General features: G+C 44.7%; 1 protein-coding gene and 1 long non-coding RNA gene across 3 annotated transcripts in view; one reads left to right on the top strand and one right to left on the bottom strand.

Annotated features, from left to right (window-relative positions):
• Positions 1-27334, bottom strand: part of LOC135905686 (A-type potassium channel modulatory protein KCNIP1-like) — a 348523-nt gene that overhangs the window by 39103 nt on the left and 282086 nt on the right. The window lies entirely within an intron of this gene.
• Positions 9627-15148, top strand: LOC135905708 (uncharacterized). Its single transcript, XR_010565451.2, has 3 exons — positions 9627-9978; positions 10735-10848; positions 13399-15148. It is a non-coding gene; the product is annotated as an uncharacterized lncRNA (long non-coding RNA).

The raw sequence follows: 27334 nt of genomic DNA, 5'->3' as shown, positions 1-27334 counted from the left end.
CATTTCTTTCCAAAACTCAGATGCACTCTTTTACGACCTATGTGGGAAAAAGACATTCAGTTTCGTTTATGCTTAGACGCACTGCTAAAGAGTAAAGAAAGGACACATGAAAAAAAATGCGCACGAACAGGCTACGTGGATGTACAGGTCGCCATTATCCGTAAATAGCGCTACGACGCATGAGACAACACGTCCCGTTTTATTTCGTAGGGCTCCAACCGGGCAAAATTTACTGTAAATAAGAGAAAGAAAACTGTCGGCACCATACACAGTATTGTTTGATTGTTAAGGTTCGTTCCAGGTCATCACTCAAAGGAAAACAAAAAAGAGTGAGTCCACTTCAAGTGGTCAAGCTCCGATATTATTCCGAGTAATAACGCAGTTCCCTTCAACGTGCTTTTTGGCTTGCAACATCGGCCTGCGAATACCGCGAGTTATAACATTCCTACCTTTGCGTGCGCAGATGCGAAAAAAAGAACAACTTTCTTTTGTGTAATGCAGGACGTCTCAACCATCGGGACTCCGAGGGGGGGCACACCGCGACGCAGTATTTCTAGAGCAAGAAAGAAAAGAAATAAACTTTGCACTCTGTTATTCGTAATACAATATCGCTTTCTTTTCTCCAATAGACCATACAGAAAGAGCCGGTCTTCAATACATTTCCAACAATGCCGCTTATGAGTAGCGAAGGAACTTTAGGTTCATATTGAGAAACTTCAAATATCTAAGGGCGAGACCGCTGAAAAAAAAAGAAAAGGATGAAAGCTCCTTATGCAGATGCCTGAAAAAGGGGAGCCAGTATAACTGCATGCCTTTTCAAACACACGGGGCATAAAACGAAAAGAGAGAGAGGGGGAAGAAAAAGTAAGCCGCGGTTCCCGGAATAGTTTTGAAACTAAAGTTCTAACTAGTTCTTGTAAATGGCGTAGATGACGACTCGGTTTCGAGAAGAGCAAGAGGAACACACTTAGAAGGTGTAATTGCGCGTCGCCTAGAGGGACCCAATAGAAAAGCAGCTAACAAAGAACATTTCTTCGTTATTCGCGGGTTTGAAGCTAGAAAAAGAGAGCTCCGCGGACTACTTCAGTGCGAACGCTCAAGCAGACGTGCTCGGAAAGAGCAGACGACAAGGAAAAGAAAGAAGCAGAAGCGGGATATGGCTTCTGAGAGGAGGAGCAGACAACGAAATATAAGCGAAAGCAGACGACAAAAAGGAAGTAAGCGAAAGCAGACGACAAAAAAGAAGTAAGAGAAAGCGAAGGCAACCTAAGAAATGCCAGAAATTCGTGAACAGCTTGAGGGGCGAGAAAACAGACTTTACGACAATGGGAAGGGCCAATTATAGTTTCCGTAGCGATTGCAGCGCAGAGTGTGGCGCTAAGAGGGAAACCGAGAGACAGACGGCGGCAAACGGAACCAGACAAAGATCGACCCTGGGTCAGAAAAACGAAAACTCTCGCAACGGGCGCTCCCCAACAAAAGAATGCGAACTTCAGATGCCTCGTGTATAGGCTACGGAAGGAGAGGACACGAGGTGCCATACTCCTGGACACAAACGCGGGAGAGAAATATGTGCCGGATCATACAAAGGCGAAGGATAAACGGCCGTGACAAGAACAAAAAAAAAACAAAAAAGAAGGCAAAGAGAACGTCGGGGCACATTCCTCCCATTCCAGCCACCAGTCAAAAAAAAGGAAAAAGGAAGAAAGCCCTTCCGTAAATGGTAGAATGGTATTTTTGACCTCGTCGGCCCCCCTCTTCCCTAAAACCCGCAACCCCACATTGCACCCTCCAAACCCTATTTGACTGCGGGTCTCCGGCGAGGGAACTGAAAGCAAAGATCGCCTCGTTTCGCATTTCAGAAGGACGCATCGTCGCCACGTTGGCCGCGTCCTTTCTTCAGCATTCGTCCATTCATTAGGGAGAAGTCCTCGCCTTTCTTTCTTTCTTTCTTTCTTTCTTTCTTTCTTTCTTTCTTTCTTTCTTTCTTTCTTTCTTTCTTTCTTTCTTTCTTTCTTTCTTTCTTTCTTTCTTTCTTTCTTTCTTTCTTTATTTCCCGTAGTCTGCGTTCTCATCATTTTTTTTGCCAGCTTTATGTTCTTTCACAATCTCGCTGGGACTGGCCCAATTTACGCGAATATGCGGGATAACTTCGAGCTATCACGGCTACATATACGGGAACGAGTATCCTCAGGGAGGAGGAACTGCGACTGCTGGAAAGGCGAGCCGAGGGAAAAGTCACACGAGGCCGGCGAGGTTGCCTTTTGTTAAGGAACCGCGACGCAATATTGGAAAAGGCGCTTCACCATGGCATCCGAGTTTTGTAGCGAGAAGAAAACGAGGCATTTTGTAAAGGAAAAAAAAAGGGGGGGGGGGCGAGCAACTTAATGCCAGGCGAAAGAAAGAAAGGAAAAAAGAAAAGAAAGAAGAAAATATATGGGAACGAATGACGAAAAGAAATCTCCTGTCGCGCGCCGCAATATATTTCCATGCGACGTTCGCTTTCCAATTGTGGTCGCTACGGCTCGGAGAAGCCGACAGCTTGAGCGGTTAAACGCTTAACCCATTCGGGTACGAATTTCGGCAATAAAGCGAAAGTTTTATATTACGTTCCGTCTGTAACTAAGAAATAAAGTGAAAAACAAGAGAATAAAGAATAAAATACCCCACTGGAATTTTTCGGCAGTAAATTACGAAAGCTTTTCTCATGAACCGCCAAAAAAAAAGAAAGAAAATGAAAGCTCACTGTGTTGTATAAGCAGCATCTCGTTCTTTCGAATTTCTATTTAGAAATCACACTGATGTGAAATATGGCTACCCGTTGTCTGTAGACCGTTTTTGTGCCACCCGAGGCAGCTGACGTGTAGTCGGCAGCAGGCTCCGAAAATGGACGCCGAGGGCTACAGCCTCTCCTCCTTGTGACGCACGAAAAGTTTTGAAATACTGCGGAGACTCATGTGCTCATTTGCTGCGCAAAATCGACGAAATAGTTAAATGGCATTGCTGGCACTCACATTTCCGGTAATAGTTTTGTTGTGTGCTTTTTTTTGCGCTATGTCGGATAGTTCAGTTGCTAAGCCCACGATTCCTACAGGAATTATTTGATTCGAAAACGTAAGGAATTCTCCGTGGATATTAGACATTCTGTAAGCGTCACGTTGACACTGTGTATGATGACTATGTGGCACATTCTAAGATTGTGCGACAGCGCCCTTAGAGCCAGTTCTGCGTTGGGTTTTTTTCTTCTTTTTCTCCAATCTTTCGCACCCCTTTCCCCTTCCTCACTAAAGGGCCGCCAATTGGAAATACTCTCTGGTTAACCTCTCTGTCTTTCCTTTGCCTTTATCTCCCCCTCTCTCTGTCATTGTTAGTCGGGTACAATTCATTTGGCCCTCTGCTGCCTTCTTATGTTGTACACGACCATAGAAAAGTACAATGCGAAGAAGCAGGGAGTGGACAAAAGATATAAATGTAAAGAAAAATCAAAAGAGAGTAAACAGAGCACATTCTTAAAAATGGCGGCAGAAGAAAATGGGATACGAAAGAGAATGAGAATTGTAGAAGAAAGTCAAGGAAGAGTAAAGAGAACAAATTCTTAAAAGGGAGCCAGAAGAGAATGGTTGTATATAACAAAAAAATCGAAAGCGCAAAGAGTCGAGAGAGCGTAAACACATGACATATTTAAAAAGGGGCCGTCAGAATAGACCGGGAGTCGACAGAAAAAATCAAAAGCGTGAAAAGAAGTGTCAAAGGACAGTCAAGAAGACAGAAAGGCTGCGAGATGGTGCTCAAAAAAGAAGTATCAGAGGAGAGCGTGTCGGCTATATGCAGAATAAACGCGGTTGCAGTACATCGAGGCTCGGAGGTTTAACGCGCGCGCGATCTCGACGCATATTGAACTTTGCGCAAGAGTCTTTGTGCCACGCCATGAGCGCATTGCTCAGTTACGGGGATAACAAAACGTGTTGTTATGAAGCGCATGGAAAAAAAAAGAAAGACGATTGCCAAACGTGCGCGGTAGTCAGGTATAGGGATTGAAGGTGAAACGGGTGACGCCATTTCTGCAGCGTGTGGCCTATAGGGAACCAGAAATTCGAAGTGCATATATGTATCAGCAGAGCAACCCCCAATACGACCCCTCAGTTACCTGTCATCTAGCTTTATATATATATATATATATATATATATATATATATATATATATATATATATATATATATATATATATATATATATATATATATATATATATATATATATATATATATATATATATATATATATATATATATATATATATATAAGCACTCCGCACTTATATTTATATTGTGCGTGTAGGTGACAGGAAACAAATCCAGCGTGAGAACGTCTACAAGACGTTTTTTGTAGGCCTAGATTAGCCACGAAACTAAATTGAAGAGATCGGCTTCTTGGCGCCGCAGTTTAACTTATCGCATAGAGTAAACTGAAATTTCGGTGTATCATTATTAGTTATCATATTATATTAATTACTATTAACATATTATCATTAATTACTATTAGTTGTGGTAGTATTAGTAGTAGTTGTAGTAATGTAATTAAATTCTAGGGTTTTACGTGCCGAAACAACGATATGATTATGAGGCACGCCGTAGTGGGACACTCCGGGCTAATGTTGACCACCTGGGTTTATTTGATGCGCACCTAATGCACGGCACAGGGATGTTTCATTGCATTTCGTCCCCATCGAAACGCGTCCGCCACTGCCGGGATTCGATCCCGCAACTTAAGGGATTAGCAGCGCAACGCTAAAGCCATTACGCCACCACGGCGTGTTAGTAGTAGTAGTAGTAGTAGTAGTAGTAGTAGTAGTAGTAGTAGTAGTAGTAGTAGTAGTAGTAGTAGTAGTAGATGCAGCTAGGAAATAGTAGCAGCAGCGCGGACATCATACTTCTGAAAGTAAATTTTTCGTGCTTACCTTTGCCACGGGCAAGCTCAGCTAAGGCGATAAATTCGCGGACCAAAGCCGCATTTTTATTATGAGGCATGCGCCAGTTCAATCATCAATCAACAGGTTAGTCAGATAGATTTTTCAGAGTAAGACAGCAGCGAGTAGTACTACTGCAGCAGCTGATGCAAAAGGAAAGAAACAACAATAAGCAGAGTTGGCGTGGTTTACGCGAGAAAAGCATAATGCTGATGGTCAATTTAGGCTGTTCCGTAACGTCGTGGCGTTTTCAGAGCGCGAAAGGGGGAAGGCAAGGAAATCAAATACATGAAACAGAAGGAAAGGAAAGAAAATTCACCGGGCAGACGCCCGAACGGAGAACTTTATACGCCCCCCAAAGCTGTTGCACTGTTCATTATGCAAACACCCTCCGGAGGCGCCAAAGCCCAAACCGGGAACCGCGCATCAGTTTTCCAGCTTACTCCGACCTCGTGGCGCACTCACGCTGGGGGAAAGAAAAGGAAAAAAGGAACAACACGTCCTCATTTTAAAAGGATTAAAGGGAAGGGTAATGGTAACTAGCGGCCGGAGGGAGAGAGGGGGAGAGAGGTATCCCGAAAGAACCAACGAGAAAGGGTCACTGCTTCCTTCCCCTTTTCGGCGGACGACCGTTGTAACCTCATTCGCGTTTACGGTTGCGTGGCATCTCCGTGGCTCGCAAGTTCGCGTCGCGATGCCAGCGGGTCGCTCGTCCCGCGTCACCGCGTTTACGGCCAAGCGTCCTGCATTCAAATTGCGTATTACGCGCGCTGCTTTCTTTTCTTTTTCCGCGAGCTTTGCTGTCACCGCTGTCGTTGAGAGCGCTTGAGCATACATTTCCGCCCTGTCCAATCGCGTAGGGAGTCGTCTTAGAAGATGCGTCTGTGCGTCAGAATCAACGCTTCGACGCAGACGATTTCCCATGAGAAGTTACTCCATCTCACAAGTCGTCTGCACCCTTATGAAAATGGATTTAGAGTTCCTTTAGAACTCCTAATGAGTTCCTATGGAGTCAAAAGGGACTCTATAGGAACTCGCGATCTATAGAGTCGTCTGCATAGAATCTCTATAAGAAGTCTATAGAAACCTTTCTATAGAAACAAGTCATTTCACACACAATAGATGTTCTATAGAGGGTGTATTGACGTCCTATGTACTGAATTCTATAAAGTAATTTTTATAGAATGCCTTTAAAACTTCTAACGCGACCTGTCTATAGAATGGCTCTCCATTCGTTCTCTATAAATGTTCTATAGAGATTGTATTGATATCATATGTACTAAATTCTATAAAATAATGTCTATAGAAAGTTTTTAACACTTCTAATGCGGCTTGTCTATAGACTGACTCTCCATTCACGCTCTATAAGCAGTCTATAGAGGGTTTATTGTCATCATATGTACAATATTCTATAAAATAATGTCTATAGAAAGTTTTTAACACTTCTAATGCGACTTGTCTATAGACTGACTCTCCATTCACCCTCCATAAATGTTCTATAGAGGTCGTATTGACATTTTATGTACCAAATTCTATAGAAAATGTTTTATAGAACGTTTTCGGAAACGTTCTATAGAGGTCGTATTAACATCTTATGTGCCAAATCCTACAGAAAAATGTTAATAGAACCTTTTCAGAACTTCTAATGCGGTCTGTCTATAGAATGGCTCTACATCCTCCATAAAAGTTCTATAGAGGTCGTGTTGACATCTTATGTACCAAATTCTATAGAAAAATTTATAGAACGTTTTCAGAACTTCTAATGCGGCCTGTCTCTAGACTGGCTCTCCATTCCCGTTCTAAAAGTGTGCCATCATATGGTATACGTACTGAGTTCTGTAAAGGAACGTTTATAGGAAATTAAACAAGCTAAAGTGCGGCCTGTCTAAGAACGGCTCTATATTTTCACTCTATAAACAGTACCCAGTATCCAGTGCATCGCCGGATTATGGGTCCAGTGCCGCGCGCTGGATGCATGGGGCGCTGGGCAAGCGCGGCGTACTGGGAGGCGCTGGTTACTGGTGCGAAAAACAGCTCTAGCGCGTTAAATACGCGGTGCCTGGACACCGTATGTCTTTTTTTTTTAATACAGAAAGCAACAGATAGCGTTTTAGTACAATATAAATCGAAAAAATGAACATGTAAAAACAGAAGTGCTCTGACCAGGATTCGATCGTCGTACCTGCAGATCCGCAGCCCGGCTCATTACCGCTACGCCACGTCAGCATAGGAACGTGGGCGGACAATTTAGCTCATCAAAATCGAGAAGCAGTTTTAGTTTCACAGAGAGGAGTCTTGCACAGACGTGGTAGATGCGCTATCGGCCAGCAACTAAAACTCACGCCTGTAACACAAAGAAAAATTTGCTCTCCGTATTCAATAGTGTGCTCGGAAGTGCCATAACATCGACTGCGATTGGTATTTTAGCTTCGAAAAAAGTCCTAAATGAACCACCGACCCGGGACGCTGCATGAATGAGCTGTTACTGCCGATTTCGATAGCCGTTTCTTGTTCTTCACGCGAGGGGTATGCAATGTTTTCTTAGTTCAGTGATGCCTTTCAGTCTACACGTCTGTCTAGCCATATATATTCGTCAGAGAAACGCAGGCTAGTGCTGGGAGCCTTCGGCGACAGCACATATACCTGCGTTTATGATGCGTCACATCGGCGCTCCTCACTTCTTGTGCTGGCACTGTAGACATGAAAAAATTGTTTATTTAAAAGCACCGATGCGAAATCTGAAATATAAAGTAATTTATCCTTTTTAGACTTCTTGATTCTTGAGGTTAGACGCGCCGATAGCGTGCAGACGGACTCGGCGGACACGCTATGCCTAAGCTTCGATGGGGCTGATCTCGGCGCGGGTAGCTGGCGAAAGCTAAAATGTGTGTATTTGAGCCTCAGAACTCTTTTTAGTACAATAGGGAAAGTGGAAGCGCCCGAATCGCCTCAGCCTTGTTATCGGTGCGATAATATCAAGCAGCGGTAGGCTTCGAACTCGGGGTCCGTTCGAGCGCGTCTGAACGACTTCTGGATTTCATGTCCACTTCACAACACTGCGACAATGGCGATAACTCCCAGTCATATGTTACGTGCGAACTACTAAAAAAGCGGCGTCCTCTGCGTTTGCGTGGTTTCGTTAAAGAATTTAGCTGTCCGCCCTGTCAAAAGGCAAAATGCAAAAAACGAAAGTGATTTTCAGTGTCACATGTGCAGGAATAAACAAGGCAGCTCACGCACCTTTATTCCATGCTGCGACACGAAATAGTTCTATGACCCTAAGATATAGCGTTATTTAGGACAAGATACTAGTATCAAGCCATGAAATCGTATAAAGCATTTAATATTCAGCAGCGCTCGTCCTTGCGTGCTGGAGCCAGCGCGGCACAAACACAACCAGCGCCGTTTCCAATGCGAGCGTCTCTTCCAGTGTGACCCAGCTCTTATCAAGCGTTCTCACTGGTCTCGAGTGAGTCCCAGCGAGCGCCAGCGTACCCAGTGCGATCCAGTGCTTAAAAAAAAGAAAGAAAAAGAAAAAAGAAAAACGCGCTGGTTTCACACTGGAAGGCACTGGAAGACGCTGGTTCTTGCAATCGGCATTTCAGAGGTTTTTCACTATCAAGTAAGAGCATCGTTAAAAAGACACTCATTGACCAAGGCAAACATCACACTAATCGAAATTAGGAAAACCAAAGAAATATAACGGAAGCGCGCATTGTGGTTTATATCGCATATGCAGGTAAATCACAAAGATGTATACCAAGAAACACTAAGCAAAACTGCGCCTTAGCAATCGCGTCATATCTATTTGCTGGCATGCAGTGACTGCAGCACTTGGGGCGGAAACAGATCGAACGCCGCCGCACATTTCTGGCACATACCACTCAAATGCGACAAATGCACGCTGCAGAAACGATTTTTTTTTTTTCAAGGAATCTTGAAAAGTCACAGACCACATGAGCGCGATCTGCGCATGATAAGCGCATCGCCACGAAAGCAAGATAGGGAACACATAAGCGTAACCTGTGCCTCACGGGTAAAATTAAACATCATCGTATATACGTTGCTGTGCGACGGACACAAGCGCACGGAAACATCACACACTGCACACGTGTACCTCCGAGGTTGTGTCGACAATTTCTGGGCTACATTTAAACGACAGCAGGAAGTTACTTCAATGAGAAACAAAGTGAGGGCGCCAGACACTGCAGGTAACGGCTGCGCATAAAGTCAGTTAGGGTTTTAAGGCCAGTGACCGAGGTTGAAATCGTTAAAATCACACCGCAGCGATAGCTTACACAGGGTAAATTGTCGAGATCTTGAAGGCCATGCTTTTTGCTGACTACATGTGGCATAAGCGATTCAAAAGCAAGAATACTGCATGTAATTTATTTCTACCCTAAACTATAGCACACAATATGAGCACGTCAATGTTTCTTTTTGTCTAGCAACATATGTATGTAGTTCGGCTCAAAGGCCGGCTCAAAACAGCACAAAACCTGCTGTAGTGGGTATTATTGTAGGAATCACGGAGGCCACAGCAGCCGCACTATTATACAGACGGCGCTGGCGGCGCCGGTATTTTCGTATTCAACGCGACAGGTAGAATACGAAGATACGGCGTGTTGTTATTGCTCCGTCTTCAACGGTTGTCGTGCGAGCTGCGTCGATGTGTTTGTTTGATCGTGTGTTATTAGGTTTGCTGTAATGAAATGAGACGTAGTTCGCGTGCACGAAAGTGCCAGAAGATGGCTTGAGTCTCGCTGTAAGCACGCCGTATGCGTGGCGCGCCGGCTAAATGTGGACCAACGATTTTCATGCCACGGAGTGCGTTCCCTTTGTCTCCGCTTGTGTTCGTGGAAAGTTTGGTGGACGGCGCAAAGAAGTAATGCGTATTATTAGCGCGCCTCAGCTCGTCCACTACCCAGTGGCTTGTTTGCTGCAAGTAACATCGCAGACGCATCACTGGAAACTTGGAGAGTGCCTTTCGACCTCGTCGTACTGTTGAAACGGTAAGCAATCGTGCTCGCCAACTACACGTGCGTTCATCCGTGTTGTGTGTGCTTCCCGTGTGTGTATAGAGTGCCTTGCGAACGTAGTAAGTGGAACACCCACGACAACAGTGAACCCTGTGCTGTTGCTACGCGCTGGTTGTAAGAATTGTGTACGCAACTCTATTGCCACAGTGCGGAATTGATAATCCTGATAAGCGTTTGCTTCCCCAGAGAAAAGTTTCGGAAATCGTGTTCGCCTTGTGCAGTTGTGCGTGAGCTCCCGCTTGTCTGCTAAAGTTGCATAGTAACGACCCGTCTACCTCTTCATCGATTCTTTCTTCAATGACGTTTCCTCACTTAGAGAATGTGCACAACGTCGAAGCATTTATGCTTCCGAGGTTTTTGGCTAACGAACAGTTCTAAGAAAAAAATGTAAGCCAATCACAGCATGCTACTAGTACAGCTTTATTTCCAAGGCAAGATGTGTTGACATAACTGACTTAACTAAGCATTACAGGGGAACGTTGCCTGTACTAAGTAACGGAAAAAAAACATTAAGTTTAGATTGTAATCTGCTGCTGCGGTGCGTCCAAAACTTTATTCGATGTAGAGGTTCGCATTGTCATGACATTCGATGATTTCAAGCATTTGCTCTCTTTCCACATTAGTGCAGACATTGTTTTCGTGACTCTTTTAGGTGCTGATTGCATGTTTTCACGATATCACAGCTTTATTGTGCCACTGCTATAAGCTAACATAGAATTGATTTTGTAGTGGCGAGGCCGTGACCCACAACATAAACTACAAGATCGAGGAGCCCCAAGAAATGCAGACCCTGTGGATATATGGCTGCAGCAGCATGGCGTGTGATCTGGATGGTCATGACAGGTGTGTATGAAATGTACGTGTTCCAAAAAGGGTGCTTGGTGTCATTCATGGTGAAGTTTGTCAACACATTACTTAATGCAGCATACTAAAGAGACTAAATATTTATGCAACCTTATTGAACTTGATACCTATTAGTGTGCATAGCCATTATGCCCACATGATTGTGTTGTGTATAAAACTATACCCAACCATTCCTGATGTTTAGTATTTCTTTTGCGTAAGTTGCTTACCTGCAAGTTACATATATTTTTTGCTTTGTACACAGTGTATTTATGACTTTTTATTGGGGTTTTATTCTTTGAAAACTATTTCCTATGCTGTACCCCTATTTGCATAATTTTTTTCTGTGTGTGCTACAATCTCGTGCAGTTTTCTGTGCATGTAGGAATTCGAAGGGTAGTGGACTAAATATGTCGCAGGTCTAAGCACGTAGTGTGCACATCTTTGTTTATCATTGATATCTTTACAGTTACTTCTCTGTTCTCATAGTAACAGCCACTGCCAAATACACATTTGGTGAGCTTTAATTTCTTGAAAATTAATATGAAGGTCAGTATTTACTAAGCTGCATTTACTTCTGTAGTACATAGGCACAGACTGATATGGATACCTTGTGACCTACACAGGATGCCTTTTTTGTTTGTTGCATTAAATATGGGGGCTCACCCACATCTCTTACTATATATGTGGTATGCCTCATCGATTTCACTTGTCTGTTTTTACGGTGGATGAAAACAGATGAACGATTGTAATCCAACGTGAAGCCCCGTTGTGGAAATGTACAGCCAAGTTGGATGACCATACTGGTCTTTTAAATGAAATATAGTGATCTCTTATACACATAAGATACCGGCCAGTTTGCCCTATGTACGCTTGACCACATGTGAAAGGGATACAGTGCACTCACTGCCTGTGACACACGACAAATTTGGTGGTATCTTTCACCGAGCAAGCCTCCCTTGCCCGCTTGCCTTTCTCAATTCTCTTGCACACTTCTGTGCATATGGCACCCTGACAAGAAAGGCTTGCTTAGATACCACTAAATTTGTCTTGTCTGTCAGGGGTAGTGTAGTCTATTCTTGTGATCATGTGTATATTTGGTCAAATGTACATGCAACAGATTGGCCGGTGCCTCAACACGTACCTAAGACAGCACCATAATTCACTCCCCGGATCAGTATGTTCATCCCACTTGACCATGCACCGATGGGACTGGGGCTGCGCGCCAGATTTAGACTGTTCATCTGTTTTGTTCAGCTGCGGCAACCAATTGACCAACAACATCGCTGAGGAATGCCACATAAAAAGACTGGGTCACAATCTGTTTACTGAATTGTCCGCAACCTTCGTAGTAACAAATTTGTTTGTTGCAACTAGTTTTAGGCACGTTATTTCTTGTTAAATTTTCTGCTTAACCTATAGAGCAGTTATGCAATCAATTTTCAAAGTTACTTGATTAGTATAATTTTTGTTTTCTGTTTTTCACATGCCAGGTTGCAAGAAGGACCCTTTTTAATTAAAACTGAATTAACTTTTCAATTGCAATTGGGCAGGCTTATCATTGCATTTAGGATACATATCAGTGTACATACCCGTACTAGATTAGAAACTAATTGTTTCAATAACTCAAAAAGCACGAATATACTGTGTCCATTGTATCTGACAGTGACACCGCGACTGTGTTCCAAATACCACAAATTGGCAGTTATCCATCATAGTTTGCGAAAACAACTTAAAACATTATTGTTCCCCATACAATGCATACTTAGATGCATCGTCATGATTGCCCAGGCTCCATGTGAGAAATTTATTATTCGCATATTAAGCATAGTACATACCAACTATGGCTAATAGTGGATGGAATATTAATTTTGTCTACCGCTCAGCAATAGAAGCCAGTAGGTCATTCCCTTCTTTTAAAAAAAAAATTTTTCTGTGCATAGTGTGACATCTGTATAGGACTTAGCTCATGGGTGTTCCTGCTTGCTTATGTTATAAATGGGAATGTGTTGTCATTGCAAGATGAGATTAATGTGTGACTAGGCTGTTGTCGTTCGGAGATGCTTTTTGTCATCAGCAATGATATTCTACTGCCAGGCACATTGGCCCAGTGCTGTTGTCACCGAATCTTGGGAAAGTAAAAATATTCTCAAAAGTGATTCTCAAAAGAACTGCCACTGTTTGGCAGAGTGGTGGGGAGGTGGGGCGTTCTGCCACCTTTCTGTTATAATTTTTTTCTGAAATACTGAAATGAAACTGGCCAACGTTTCGATAGGAGGACCTATCTTCGTCAAAGATAGCCTTTGACGAAGATAGGTCCTCCTATCGAAACGTTGGCCAGCCTGTCTGAGGCACTCCATCCCTGTTTAGAAACTTTATATCACAGTGTGCCATTCCATCTGTCAGCCCCTTTCTTGTTTTTGGACTGAAATGAAACTTAGCATAATGCTACAACTATATAGATATTTGTGGCATGTTTGTGCCTGCTAATACATTATGACTGAATGTTCATTACACCTTTTGAAAATTAATTTCAATTTTATTTTCCAGGCTCCACCGTCGCCGTTACTAGACGGACCAAATGAGGCCAAAAACTAGCCTTTCCTCGCTCCATTCCTGGGAAGTGAAATAGCAGGTGGTCATGTAAGAATGAACTTGCAACCATGTGGGCAGTAGCCAAAGCTCCCTACAGTTCATGCTGGTGGTGGAATGCTAAGACAAACCGCAATATTTGTTTGTTTACTTATTCACTTAATATTTATTTATTCATATCTCATGAATACTGTGCAGTTTTTTTAGCAAGGAGTCAGGTAAAATAAAGAAATATTGTTGCATCAAAGTAAACATTATTTGAAAAAGCATAATTCACGTAGCACGAATTCATGGAAACTGTAAATTTTGAAGAAACAGAGCAGTAAGGTTAACAAATCTTATATAACAAAAAATGAAATCACATTTCTGTTGGGCCTAATACCATAATTTAATCTGTCAAATTAGAGATACCATATGCTGCTCTAATATACAATCACTAATTTATGAGTAGATGCGCGAAACTCTCAAACGTTGCAACAATTTCATGTAAGCTGTAAATTCATATATACAGTTTGTTGACTTTAGACATAGCAGATGGAGTCTGCAGAACTATATCTCTTTCTGGCACAGAGACGGGGATTAGTAAGCTTCGTGGTGTTATTTTTCTTAAACCTGCCAAATAGCTCTTCCTGCAACAGGTAGAATTCTCAAATGCCGCAAACTTAATTCAAATTAGTGCTGTGGTTGTCTCAAAAGTATTTCTGTATTTTGGATGTATTTGAGTAGGAAAATTTACAGAATTAACGAATTTGTGCTAGCTCTTTTTTTATTTACAGTTGCAAACTAAGTCCTTTTCCTTCAAGTTTTGCTATTTTCAAAAAATTTTAATGAAAATTGATGGTGTTAATGTAAAAACTATTATTTAAACATTTTTAAATGTATCAAACCTCATCAAATTTGGTTGCATAGTTGCCGAGAAAAACGATTTTACTGTTCATGTGCATTACATAGGAGCTCCTGAGCTAAATCTCTTTTTTAGTCATTGCGTGTGTCGGTCTGGTTTGTATTTCTCACCCTAATTAGAATATTGGCTCTGATCTCAAAATTGTTTCCCTTACAACGAAATACAAGCTTTTAAACTTTTTACGATATATGCTGTACTGCTCTATGATAACCCCTGTTTGCCACATTTTTGCAGGGCCTACCAGTGCTAATTTTACACATAAACATAGACTAAAATGCGTGTGGTTTCGGTATATGTTGTACTTATCTGTGAAAGCCATTATTTGCCACATTTTTGCAGCGACTGCCAGTGTTATTTTTGCTCAGACTAAAATGCTGTGTCGTTTCGTCAGGCTGACACAACATTGGAGTGCACATTCATATCAGTCTATTTTCAGGCTTTAGTATCCAAACATTTAATGTGCACTGCTGGAACAGGCACTCCTTTTGCAGTTTTAATGGTATGGTTTCTTGTCCTAGTCAAGCCTGTTATTGCGAGGTGTCAACTGTAATCAAGTCTGCCACTGATTCTTTTACCTCATGTTTCGTGTGTTTGCACCACCAGCTTGACCTGAGAAGCATGTTGGCAGCTACAGTTTGTGTGTTGCAAGTTCTAGTCTGAAGTGTGTATGTCACATATATGAAGCATGTATCTAGTCTGAAGTGCAATAAACATTTCAAACTGAATACTTTGTGGTTGTAGCACCAATTATTTTGCCACTGCATTTACTGTAGTCCTTATTGCCTACAGTAGAACTTTGGTAAATTGCAAGTACTTTACACACATCGGCCTAGCTTTTATAGGCATTTGCTTGTAGGGACTCGAAAGCAACTGCATAGAAATATTCCATAGAATTTTTGTCTTTAGCATCTCTAAAGCAATGCGATAGAAATATTCTATAGAAATTTGCCTTTAGCATCTCTAAAGCAACTCGATAGAAATATTCTATAGAAATTTGCCTTTAGCATCTCTAAAGAAACTCGATAGAAATATTCCATAGAAATTTGTCTTTAGCATCTCTAAAGGAACTCGATAGAAATATTCTATAGAAATTTGTCTTTAGCATCTCTAAAGCAACTCGATAGAAATATTCTATAGAAATTTGCCTTTAGCATCTCTAAAGAAACTCGATAGAAATATTCTGTAGAAATTTGTCTTTAGCATCTCTAAAGGAACTCGATAGAAATATTCTATAGAAATTTGTCTTTAGCATCTCTAAAGCAACTCGATAGAAATGTTCTATAGAAATGTGTCTTTAGAGTTCCTATAAGAATGCGGTGGCCAAATAACTTTTGAAACTCTATAGGAAAATTCTATAGGCAATCAAAATAAACACAATAGAGTTCTATAGAGAAAGTTCAAAAGACTTTCTAAAAAAACACATTAAAAATTTTTGTAAGGGCAGCGCTACCGAAGGTATACGAGGCGTGCGCGGGCAATATCCTTGCGCAGCGGGATATAGTTCCGGGCGTAAGCTCTCTCGCTCATGGCGGCTTTATAGAGAGGTTTGTGTTTGCTCGCCGTATGACACGTTACAGCGATACGTGACACGTTAGGACTTTTGCGCATGTATAACGTCGTACACCGCGAATTCGGCAGCCCCTGAGCAGAAGACGCGGCGCGGATGAACACATCTCGTGGAGTATTCGGCCTTCCTATTGGCTAAGGATCGCGAGCCCCGCAGTTTCCACGCTCCTGCAAACGGCTTGTGAGGTGGAGTATATAGATGGCGCTATGGTGGTGCGTTGATCTTTCATTTAGCATGTAAAAGATGGGTCGTACCATATACGTGGATTTTCCCAATTATTTGAGGGAGAATGAGACATCCACCCCATCACAGCAATAGCTACAAAGAAAACCCATACGGGTTCCTCGAAAGAAAAGCCTCGCTGTTGAAGAAAAATTCGTCCTGGTCCGGGACTCGGACCCGGGACTGCCGCCTTTCCGGGGCAGCCGCTCTACCATTTTAGCTAACCAGGCGGCTGGGCGAAGGTGATGAAGGCGAAGGTAATTGCTTCTCTCCACCTTGCGAGTTTCCGTAGAACTATTACGTCAGCTTATCCCAATCTTCTTGCTTATGGCTGAAGACGTCCTTGCGACGTTATTGTTCTCGCCGTTATCTTCGTAAATTCTCAAGAAATCGTGTTTTCCTAAACAGAGCAAGATAATGAGCTTCTGCGAGCGACCATAATGATACGAAATTCTTGTTTTTGCAGTGTAATATTTTGTTGAATATCATCGAATTAGAAAGTCGCAAGTCCTTTAGAAGCCAGAACGATAAAGTTTAGGCAAATATACGTACGATAATCATCACATTAACGCTGGCTTAATCGCCTTGATTGCAGTGCCAGTAAATATAAGTACCAGAGTACGCTCTATAGTAACTTCCGTAGGGAAACTTTGTGCTTTTGACAAGCGCCGTTGACAGTTTTCCAAACGCAGAGCGCATTTCCCGTTATCACGGCTTCTGGTTGCGGTATCCCGTACGACATTACCCCCCTTAGCTACAGGTGAAAATGCAAAGGTGAATCTTGCAGTCGTTGCTGTTTTTCGCTGCTGAGTGTTCTTTGCACCATGCTTCATCCTGGCATACCGCTCCTAACGCAGTTCCTATTTTCTGCAATCGAGAACTACACCATTCGTTGAATGCGCGCCCTTTCAATAATTTTTTGGTTACCTTGCTCCATCTAACAAGAGCTCCGGCGCAGTTCAGAAGCTGTGTAAACCCAACTATATCCCATTGCCAAAACCTCAAGCGTTCATTGGTACATTGATTCGTTTATTAATTTGTTTGATGACTGTGTGACTCATAAATTGACCAACTGATTGAATATTTTGCTAATTGATTAGTGTAGTGATTGATTCATTAAATAGAGGGTAGTTTGATTCATCGGCTCATTAGTTGATTGATCTGGTTCAAGTGCCGAAGGCCCCACAGGCGCCCAGAGAGACCGTAGTGATGAACTAAGAACGAATCTCGAGCCCACGTGATGCTTTAACGTGTACCCAAAGTTAGACGCGCGCATTTCATTGCAATGAAAACTCTACAAACACTCCAGCCGCACTCGCGCCACGTCGCCGCCTTGCAGTCCAGGCTTCGACAGCACATGCACGGCCCGCACGTTGAGTATTGGAGGTCACGTGATCCACTGCGGATGCGAAGGCCATGCCCAGGCAGGGCGAGCAATGCGCTGCCAAGAAGTAAACGCTCGTGCGTTGATGCGCGTTGTCTTGCCGCGCACCGTATAGGCGATCACGTGATCCGCTGCGGGTGCGAAGGCCACGCCGAGTGAGAGGACGAACTATGCGCTGCCGGCACTGTAAGAAAAGTTCACATCCTTTGAGTCGTATATTGCCACACAACAATAAACGTAGTCTGTCTTGTCCGCATTTCATTTCTTTAACGCTGCGAGCCCGGTACTTTCCCAGTAACGAACGGCATGCGCTTTATCAGCATGACATAGTATTGCCGACAGGAAAGTAGCGGGCGTGGAGTTTTCAAGAAAGGAAACGCAATCAAATCAGATGAGGATTATTGTTGTGTGGCAGATATACACCCCAAAGGGTGTGAACGTTTTTTTTAGAGAGAAGAAGTAAAGGCTCGTGCGTTGATGCGCGATGTCTTGCGGATCACTGTATCGGAGGTCACGTGATACACTGCGTGTTCACCATCGAGAAGAACAAGATGGAAGCACTCGGTCTGACCGCTGAATGACTCTGTAAATTAGAGCAATAAAGTGTATCCTATCCTGTCCTATCCTATCAGCTATGCGCTGCCGAAAAGCAAAGGTTGGTTACGTTTATGCGCGATGCCTTCCCCCACCATAGAGAAGGTCACGTCATCTGCATAGTTTCGGAATCGCGGCACAGTGATATGGCAAACGGAGCGGCAGCACGGAACGTCCGCGTTCACAGAAGAACGCGTGCTCCACAGCTGCGGCGCTCCCTCATACCGCCAGCGCTGTAGCCACGCCAGTGCTCGTAATCATAAAATGAACTCTGATAATGTGCGTCTTTGAGTGCACGACACCACCCGTGTTCCTTTACTAAGTGAATGTTTACTGCAAATTGTGCTGTTCGTACACACCTACGAACCTTACTTCGTATAACATTCAACTGCGTCGCTATCTCTGTCAATGCCTCTCTTTCTGCTGGCGAAATTCCGACCTGTTTATTTTTTTCTTTTTTTGCATTTGATTCACTTATATTGTAATGAGACCGCCATAGACTACAGTCAAGCGCGCGACCTCGTGCAGAAAAGCAGACAGCCACAGCCACAAAGCGACCACGGTGGGTCAGCCGAGACGCTGAACCACATCTTCTTTGAAACACGTCGTAAAGATTTTTAAGCCTCCTGCAAACGCCTTCTCAACACATAGAAACAAACCTACGTACGTTTTTTGAAACTACGTCATTTACCGGCCCGGAAAAGGCCGAATCGGATACGCTCTGCTGGCTTAAAGTTTGCGGTGAAGCACACAGCATCGCTTGCGCTTGTACATTATATCGCTTGCCAGGTTGGGGGGAAAAAAAAGGGAGCATGAAGCTAAACATCACTTCTGTCATGGTTGGAACCTATATGGCGTGGCGGTTATGCTCTATTTGCTGCGTAAACCTAGGGAAATAAAAAAGAAAGGCCGACAAAGGGACTTCCAAATCCCGTTTCGGGAAGGAGCTCTCTATTCGACACGCATCGCCAACGGGCTTGCGGTCCGTTGGCCCCGAGAAACGTGTCGAGTCGGACGCAGAAATGTGCTAAAAGCACGAATTGACGCTGCGGAAATGTTCGTGAAGAGATCCGGGAAGAGGGGATCAAAATCAGACGAAGCGAATATTGAGAGGCGAAACAACAAAAGAGAAAAGGAAAAGCTGGAAGGGAAGGATCCTGTTTGAAAAGGTGATGTGAGGCGGAATAGGAAAATCTAAAGCCCACTGCTGCTGCTAGAAATAAAGAAAGAAAGAAAGAAGGAAAGAAGGAAAGAAAGAAACGAATAGAGTAGAAATGAAGTTAGCGCCGTACGGTGCAGCGGTACCACGGCGAAAGCGGGGATTGAGTCAGCGAAATAAATAGATTAAGCGGGCTCGCGTCAAGCAGTAAAGACAGGGTGCGTGTATTCCTGGACGCTGCAGGGATTGCCGAATAGATGGAATATAGAGGGCGCGGTTTGTCCGAAGGCCGGGAAGCACGCACAGTATAGTACTGCGGCGAGGAACTAATGCATCCCCCAGCTCGGAGGAGCAGATGGAACGGCGGGGAGAGGAGGCTCGGCCACGAAATAAAATCTGCGCCGAATGCGAGGCGACGGAACGGTGCGAGCGGACCGTTGTGGGGGAAACCGCATTATACGCGAAACCGCATAATACGAAGGTAGGGTAGGGAGGGCGGCTACGCCAGGAAGGGAACGGGGGATTGAGGGAAGTCGGTTAGCATAGTATACAAGGTGACGTGTTTCTTGATTGAGTGAGATTTCAATACGAGGAAGAAGCGACGCAACGAGAGAGAGAGAAAGAGAGATACAGTTTTATTTATTTATTTATTTATCGATTGAATGAGTACGTGAGTAAGTGAGAATATGATGGCAAAGATAGGGACGGTAACCAAACCAAACCCGCTGTCTGTGCGTTAACTTTTGTGCTTTCCAGTATCCCTGTTGCCGGATTTGTCTGGGGTGGAACTAATCTTTCTTATTTACAAATTTATCACGGATAACTCCCCTGCTCTGTGCAAAAGCTTGTCGTCGTCTTCTTTGGAGATGTTACCGTCTTGATGCCGTATAAAATTTCGTGGCTAGATACGCTGCATAGGGCGTAGCAAAGGGCTGTTTAAGGGCGACCGAAAAAGAGAAGGTTACGCGCGAACTAACAACCGCTTGTTTTTCGTAACGGCTTGCGCCTTATCTAAAGATCAGAAAGGAGATATAACGCAGAAGTAAACCTAACACAAAATCAGGTAAGATTCCGATTAAAGCTATACAGCTTCCTTCCCTCGCCAATATGCGTACTCGATTCTTTTGCATTTCTTTCTTCCTTCTTAATTAACATGTGCGGCGTTCAATAATTTTATTTATTTATTTATTTATTTGTAGACAAAGCAATTGAAGGCACACTTACATATTTATCAATAACATGCATTTCAAACGCCTCATTTATATTTTTTTCTCATCTGGTCAGTCGATCGCTGGATAAGTTTAATGTGTGGAAAGCGTTGCTCACATGTGCATTCCGCAAAATGCGCAGTTAGATTTCCAGCAGCTATAATGTTACGCATCTAAGCAGCCCATTCAGTCGGGACCTCTGACTAATTCCTGTCAAAGCATTTCTCTTTCTCGTCTTTGCAGCATCTTTCGATGTACTTATACCTTTCTTTTTCGAATCTGTAATGCAGCCAACGTTCACGGATACTTTTGATTCTTCTTTTTTTCTCTCCCACAGGTTAACTCACCACCCTCTTCTTTTCCCGGTGCAGGTTACATCTCAGAAGTGCTTCCTGTAATCCCAACTTTTCGATTATCAGTCGCCCGTTTATAGGATGTTTTATTAGTTTCTTTTATTTGCTTGCTCCAGCACATTAGTGGCTTCTCCTTTCCAACCTGACTGCTTTTGAGCCACGTTTGTCCTCTTTCCTGCTGCACGACATCCACCATCTCCTTGTAATGCCAAACTGCTGTAAGGAAGAACGCTGCCACGTTGCTTGCACATGGGATATGTTCTCCCTGTGGAATACTGCAGGGTTCTGTTGCTCGCACAGATCCATCAGTGCAGATTAATCGTAATCAGCACATCCGTCTACATCCTCCGTGTGTTCATTTATTGATGTCTTGTGATGTCTTGTGTGTTCAATTGATGTCTTTGTTGCGAACGTTGAATCTTTCTTTGAAAATGCTTTTGTAAATATGTTGTAGTCACAGCCTTCTTGATTATGAGTCATGAATTGTATGATTCCACAGCTCTGCACACTTTGATTCTATTATTTATATAAGTTATGTATCTTTTCATTCATCTTCCGGAACGCCAAACCTGTTGTACCACCTATTGTACATTCCACTCCTGTCAGAGCCTGAGAAAGGCTCACAGTATTGTGAAATAAATAAATAATAAATAAATAATAAATATCCCCTTCTAATGTCACCAGGCCGAATTTCTTGAACTCATTAATATCACTTTATTACAGTCAATCAATTATTCATTTTGCTTTACTCCCAGCACCGTCTTTCTTTCTTGCCGTGTACCGCTAGTTCATAAATCTTGCCTACAAGTCCCTTTTACACTTCGTCACTTCGTACCCCACCTAATGAGCATGCCTACGCCTCCACCTATCCTCGAACCAGTTATTCTGTTGTTTCTTCCTTCCCATGCAAAACTATCAGTAACAGGTGGCTGCTCCTGATCTTGTAGACGAGTCTCATTCAAGGCATGCACGTTAACAGCTTCGTCCCTCAGCTGCGTTTGGACTTCTAGTCGATTGTCCCGTGCTCTGGACCAACCAGCATGTTAAGGTGACAGATTGTGTGGTTTCTATACTTATTCCCTGTGCGGCGTGTCTTCCCTCCTTGTATTTCAGTTCCGCTCCTTGCTGTTTTGTTGCTACATACATTACTAAGTCTACTCCTCCCGAGTGGCTGAGGCGGTGGGACGGAAAACTTGCTCATGAGTCGACTCACTGAAGAGTCAACCCAGACTCAGACCAACCTGTGAGTCTGAGTGAGCCCGGCATTGGTAATGAGTCAACTCACTGAAGAGTCAACCCAGACTCAGACCAACCTCTGAGTGAGCCCGGCAAAGTAGAACATTGGTCATGAGTCGCCTCACTGAATGAGTCAACCGAAACTCAGAGCAACCTGTGAGTCTGTGTGAGCCCGGCAAAGTAGAACATTGGTCATAAGTCGACTCACTGAAGAGTCAACCCAGACTCAGACCAACATGTGAGTCTGAGTGAGGCCGGCAAAGCAGAAGATTGGTCATGAGTCGACTCACTGAAGAGTCAACCTAGACTCAGACCAACCTGTGAGTCTGAGTGAGCCCAGCAAAGTAGAACATTGGTCATGAGTCGACTCACTGAAGAGTCAACCGAAACTCAGAGCAACCTGTGAGTCTGAGTGAGCCCGGCAAAGTAGAACATTGGTGATGAGTCGACTCACTGAAGAGTCAACCCAGATTCAGGTCAACCTGTCAGTCTGAGTGAGCCCGGCAAAGTAGAACATTGGTCATGAGTCGACTCACTGAAGAGTCAACCCAGACTCAGACCAACCTGTGAGTCTGAGTGAGCCCGGCAAAGTAGAACATTGGTCATGAGTCGACTCACTGAAGAGTCAACCCAGACTCAGACCAACCTGTGAGTCTGAGTGAGCCCGGCAAAGTAGAACATTGGTTAGGTTCACTACGAGTGAACCCACTGAGTAGAATTCTGGCGAGTGTGAGCCCGAGTGAGCCCGGCTAAGTTGAATATGGTGAGTCTGAGTCCGAGTAAGCCCAGCTGAGTAGAATTTCGGCGAGTGAGACCGAGGAAGCCCCGAGCAAAGAAATAAATTTTGTGAGTGAGTTTGAGTGAACTCCGTCTAACTTTGCAACCTACGCCCGGGGCCTAACTAAATCAGCGGCTGTCCGCGTTGTGAAAGGACCTATACCTAGGGAGCCTTCATGTAAAAATAAGACTTGCATAAGGCTCTGATTCCCACCACTGAAGCTCCCTACTTCAAGTGGATTTTAGCGTCCACCGTCGGCCTTCACTGAAACGGCGCTGCGCGGTCGGCTAGGTCGACACTTCGAGAGCGAGAGGATTATGCAAAAGATGATGCTACGGCATTAATAACACTAAGCTAAGCACACGCAAAATGTAACCTCATATTAGTTTTTGTTAGAAAATGAATCCGTAGCAGCGAATACACGTACAAGTGCACTACCGTCTAACAGTTGTAGGAAAAATGCCACGGAGAACAATAGTAGCAGGGGTTAAAAATGGCAGCCAGACAACGATAGGTATCGTGTTATCGCACATCGTGTTACGCTCGATCTCCTCAGACAGTGTTTCAAGGATACGCGGGGAAGACGTTTCGGCGCGACGCTCCACACGAGGCAACTGCCACTGCACATAGGGACCCTAGTTGTGCAACAGAAACAGCGCCGTGGTATCTATACCGGGCGTCTCACAACGCTCAGGTGCCGAGGGCCGCCGCCAGCGGCGTTGTAGTCCACGCGTATCGATGGCGCATGCACTTCGGCTCCCATGTGAGAGCCGACTGAAATGTCATCATATTTCACTACTTCTTTGCTCGGTGCTTCACTTCGCGTCTTTGAACAACTCCGACAGGTTGCCGTCAAACTTTGTATTTCACCCTTATAATATTTTGCTCGAATATCATTTCATAGATTTTCTTTTACGAATGTGCTCGCCATGCAGAGGCCAGAAATGAACGACGTCAACTTCTTTTTATAGTTCTCATTAATGTGAAATGGTGTTTGGGTTTTCTGAGGTGGATATTCATCTTCAGTGGTCCCTTTCAAAGCAGACGACACTTCGCCGTTCCGAAACAGAAGACAAAAAATGAAAGCGCGTCGAACGAAGTCCATCGCGAATGCGATTCTCCTCAGGCTTTCGGGACTTCTTAGCAGACGACGGCGCGTTGGTGTGACAGGTCTTCCCAGAAGCACCGTTTCTCTGTTCTGTGTTTCTCTCCCCCGCCCTAGTCCAGCGCGAAACGGTGCCGGACGCGTTGAACACGGGCCGCATGCATAAAACAAGCACTTCCGTTCCTCCTTCTCCCCACTCGATTCTCCTGGGAGAATGTCAGAAAAGGTGCACGCTTGTTTACATTACGTGCACGCACAAGGACGTACACGCGCACACAGACAGACACTCGCATATCCTCGCTTTACGGTCCAATAGACTTCGCGGCGGTACATGGAAAAGAAACGCGGCACGTCGGCTCGACGTGATAAGCTCTGTCGAGGAAACGCGCGGACGTCGCGTCGGAACGGCCGAACTGCCAAGGTGTCAACGCTCGGCCGAGGAAAGAGCGGCGCGGCCCTACGGGCACGTCCCTCGAAAAAGCGCTCGCCCGGACACCGAAGCCAAACGCCCCAGCCGGGCCCAGCACAGCGGGGCCCGGCTGAGTGAAGCCAAGCCAACCGAGGGCCCGGTACTTTCGACGAGAAGCCACTTCGCATGTGAGAGGCCGTTTCTTTCCCTTGCCCCCCTCTACATAGCCGTCTTTACTAGGTTTCATTCGTCTGCGCGTATATTTTTTCGTTTCGTCCGGGCCGCTTTGCCGCGACCTGTTTTGCAATCGCCACTCACGTTAGCTGAAAGGAAGTAAAAAGGCACCTGAACGGACGAGAAATCGGGAGAAAAAGGCGGAGGGGAAAGCGAGAGGCTTGGGTTGCGGGTGAAAGAAAGTCGTTTGTCTAGAAGCACCGGAAGGCCAGGCCAACACGTCCTCCCACTCGTTCGCCATCTTTGCTCTTTCTCCCACCCACTTAGCTCGGGACTTGGGGGAAAAAAAAGAGAGGAACGTGCTTTGCTTTTGGAAAGTGCCCCCCTTCTGGCGTCGTCGAAGCTGTCCCCGTTGGTGTGCTATCCCATTTTCCCCCCTTTTTTATGTACCGCACCCTCGCAGCGCTCCCCATTTGCTCCGGGACACAACAGGCGAATGGTCCCCAAAAGGGACAGCGCGGAAAGAGTCAAAGAAAAATGGGGGAATAAAATAGGGAAGAAAAGGTAAGAGTTGGCGGCGGCCTTCTTTTTTTTCAATCTCACCAACAGCTAACCGTGTAGCTGTAACCTTTCCCACTTTCCGTTCGGGTTCGCGATTGAGCCCTGACCGGCGTCGCATTGAGCCAGTGCGCCCCAGGGCCGCGTAACGGCAGTGGGACCACTACTACGTTACGCAGCCTTTAAACATAGCGAAGGAAAGGGCAAGGCCGAGATGTAGGATAGGGGGCTGGGGCAGGTTGAGGGAGTGTGCTGTGACGAAGGGCACTTAGAGAACTTGTACGTGCGACCAACTGCGACAAATAAACTCAAGACAAATAAGATAAGAGCAGCGTCAGGATGGAAGTGTAGTTATTTCCAGGCTAAAGCAGCGTCCACTCTCCAGATTGCGCAGTGGCGCGATCTTTGGCTGAATTTTATTTAAGTGGCCGACTCCTTGTGCCCCACGTAAAGAGGGTCATGCACGTTCGCCTGTCTGCTGCCCGACACGATGTACTTCTTAGATAACGTCAGCAGTACGTTACCTTTCACTAAAATGTTCTAAATTTACCATTAACCAACTAACCAAGGAAACTACACGGAATAAGATATAAATCTAGTAGATTTACCTTACACGTATTTTGCTATTAATTTAAAATGGTTTTTGCTTATTCCCAGACGTGGCACATTTGAAATATGGTTTCGTCTTCTATGGCTGACATTATTTTATATTTGTATACAGTTGTGTATCCTTAATTTGTACCTTTCATGCAAAACGTTTAGAATACATTACTATTGCTTGCATTTCTTATGTAAAATTTGATGCATGTCGACTTGCTTTGTCATCCTCCTTCAAGTGCTCGTGTAAACCATCGTAACATTGCTGTGAAGCACTTGGGCACAATGCCGGCTGTTTTACAGTCCGTGTCATGTTAGGCTCTTAGCCTTTTTATCGTGGTACCCTCGTTTCATTGAAAAAAAAGTTAACTTCCACTTTCAAACACAGTTTATAAGTCGTGTACCGCGGCACGTACCAATGCTGAAAAATTGGAGGACGCTTAAGCTTCGCCTTCAAGAGTGGGACGCGACAGCGTTCCCGTCGACCCGCCAAGGGGTATAAGACAATGCGCTACGGCACAGCAATCACTTACGATGCGCCCCGCATCGGACTTAGCGCCCACCTATCACGCGGTGAGCGTCAAGCAACGCAGCGTTCGGCGCGGCGACGAAACGTGCGCCTGAGCGAACGAAACGAACCAAAGAACTCGGTGTCTCGGAGGGGAAACGATCTACGCCGCCAGAGAGATAGATAGTAATCTAAACCGGAAGCACGGCGAAGCGTCGTCAGGGGAGAGGGAGTCCCGCGACGCGCCTGGCAGCGGTCCCAATGCGCGCGCGGCGCTCCTCCTGTCGGGGCAGCGCCGTACATTGAGAGGAGGGGGTCTTCTGTGTTTGCCGCAAGATGGCTCTGCGTGTGCGGAAAGCGCAGAAGAAATGCAGCAGAAACGCACTTCGCAACTCGTGTAATTGTGACTTCTGTACGTTACATGTTCATAATTACCGATATACACCGCAGTATAACTTTCCACGGCTCGTTTCGAAGGCAACACCGCATTCACTAGAGGCGCGTTTGCACCGCTTGGAAGCATCGAACTCGTGGCTGAGTGGTAGCGTCTCCGTCTCACACTCCGGAGACCTGGGTTCGATTCCCACCGGGCCAATCTTGGAAGTTGCTTTTTATTTATGAAGCGCCTGCCGTGATTTATCGCTCACGGTCAACGCCGCCGACGCCGACACCCGACGCCGACGACACCGGCTTTTCTGCGACACGAGCTCCTTAACGCTATCGCGTTAAAATGAAAAGAGGTGCAGAGACGAATATACGACCGAACACTGTATTCGAAAAGAATTACAGCGAGTCATGTGGTTACAGAAAAGGCTGTATCTTGGCGCATGCCTAACAGAGTAGGGCAAAAAAAAATATGCAGATCCACGCACTGTAGGAATTGATGTAAGCGAAGCTCTCTGTGCTGTTTGCTTTGATAGACGATAATTAGCTGTGATGTTGACGGCTGAAGCTTGATTTCTTCAACGTTTAGTCTAACACGAGAATGGTTAGTTGATGTTAAACGTTACCTTGCGTGTACCACTGCTGTTTGTCTGCGTGGCACACAGAACACACAGGGAGAGGTGTTTGCTTGAGGCGTTGTTGTGCGCCATAGTTCGTAACCTCTGAAAGGGTTGAGCATTGCCATTGCCTCATA

This window comes from Dermacentor albipictus, chromosome 7 (genome assembly GCF_038994185.2).
Source record: "Dermacentor albipictus isolate Rhodes 1998 colony chromosome 7, USDA_Dalb.pri_finalv2, whole genome shotgun sequence".
In the NCBI taxonomy this organism is placed as follows: domain Eukaryota; kingdom Metazoa; phylum Arthropoda; class Arachnida; order Ixodida; family Ixodidae; genus Dermacentor; species Dermacentor albipictus.
Note: the sequence above shows the minus strand (reverse complement) of the source record. Positions and strands in the feature narration are given on the sequence as shown.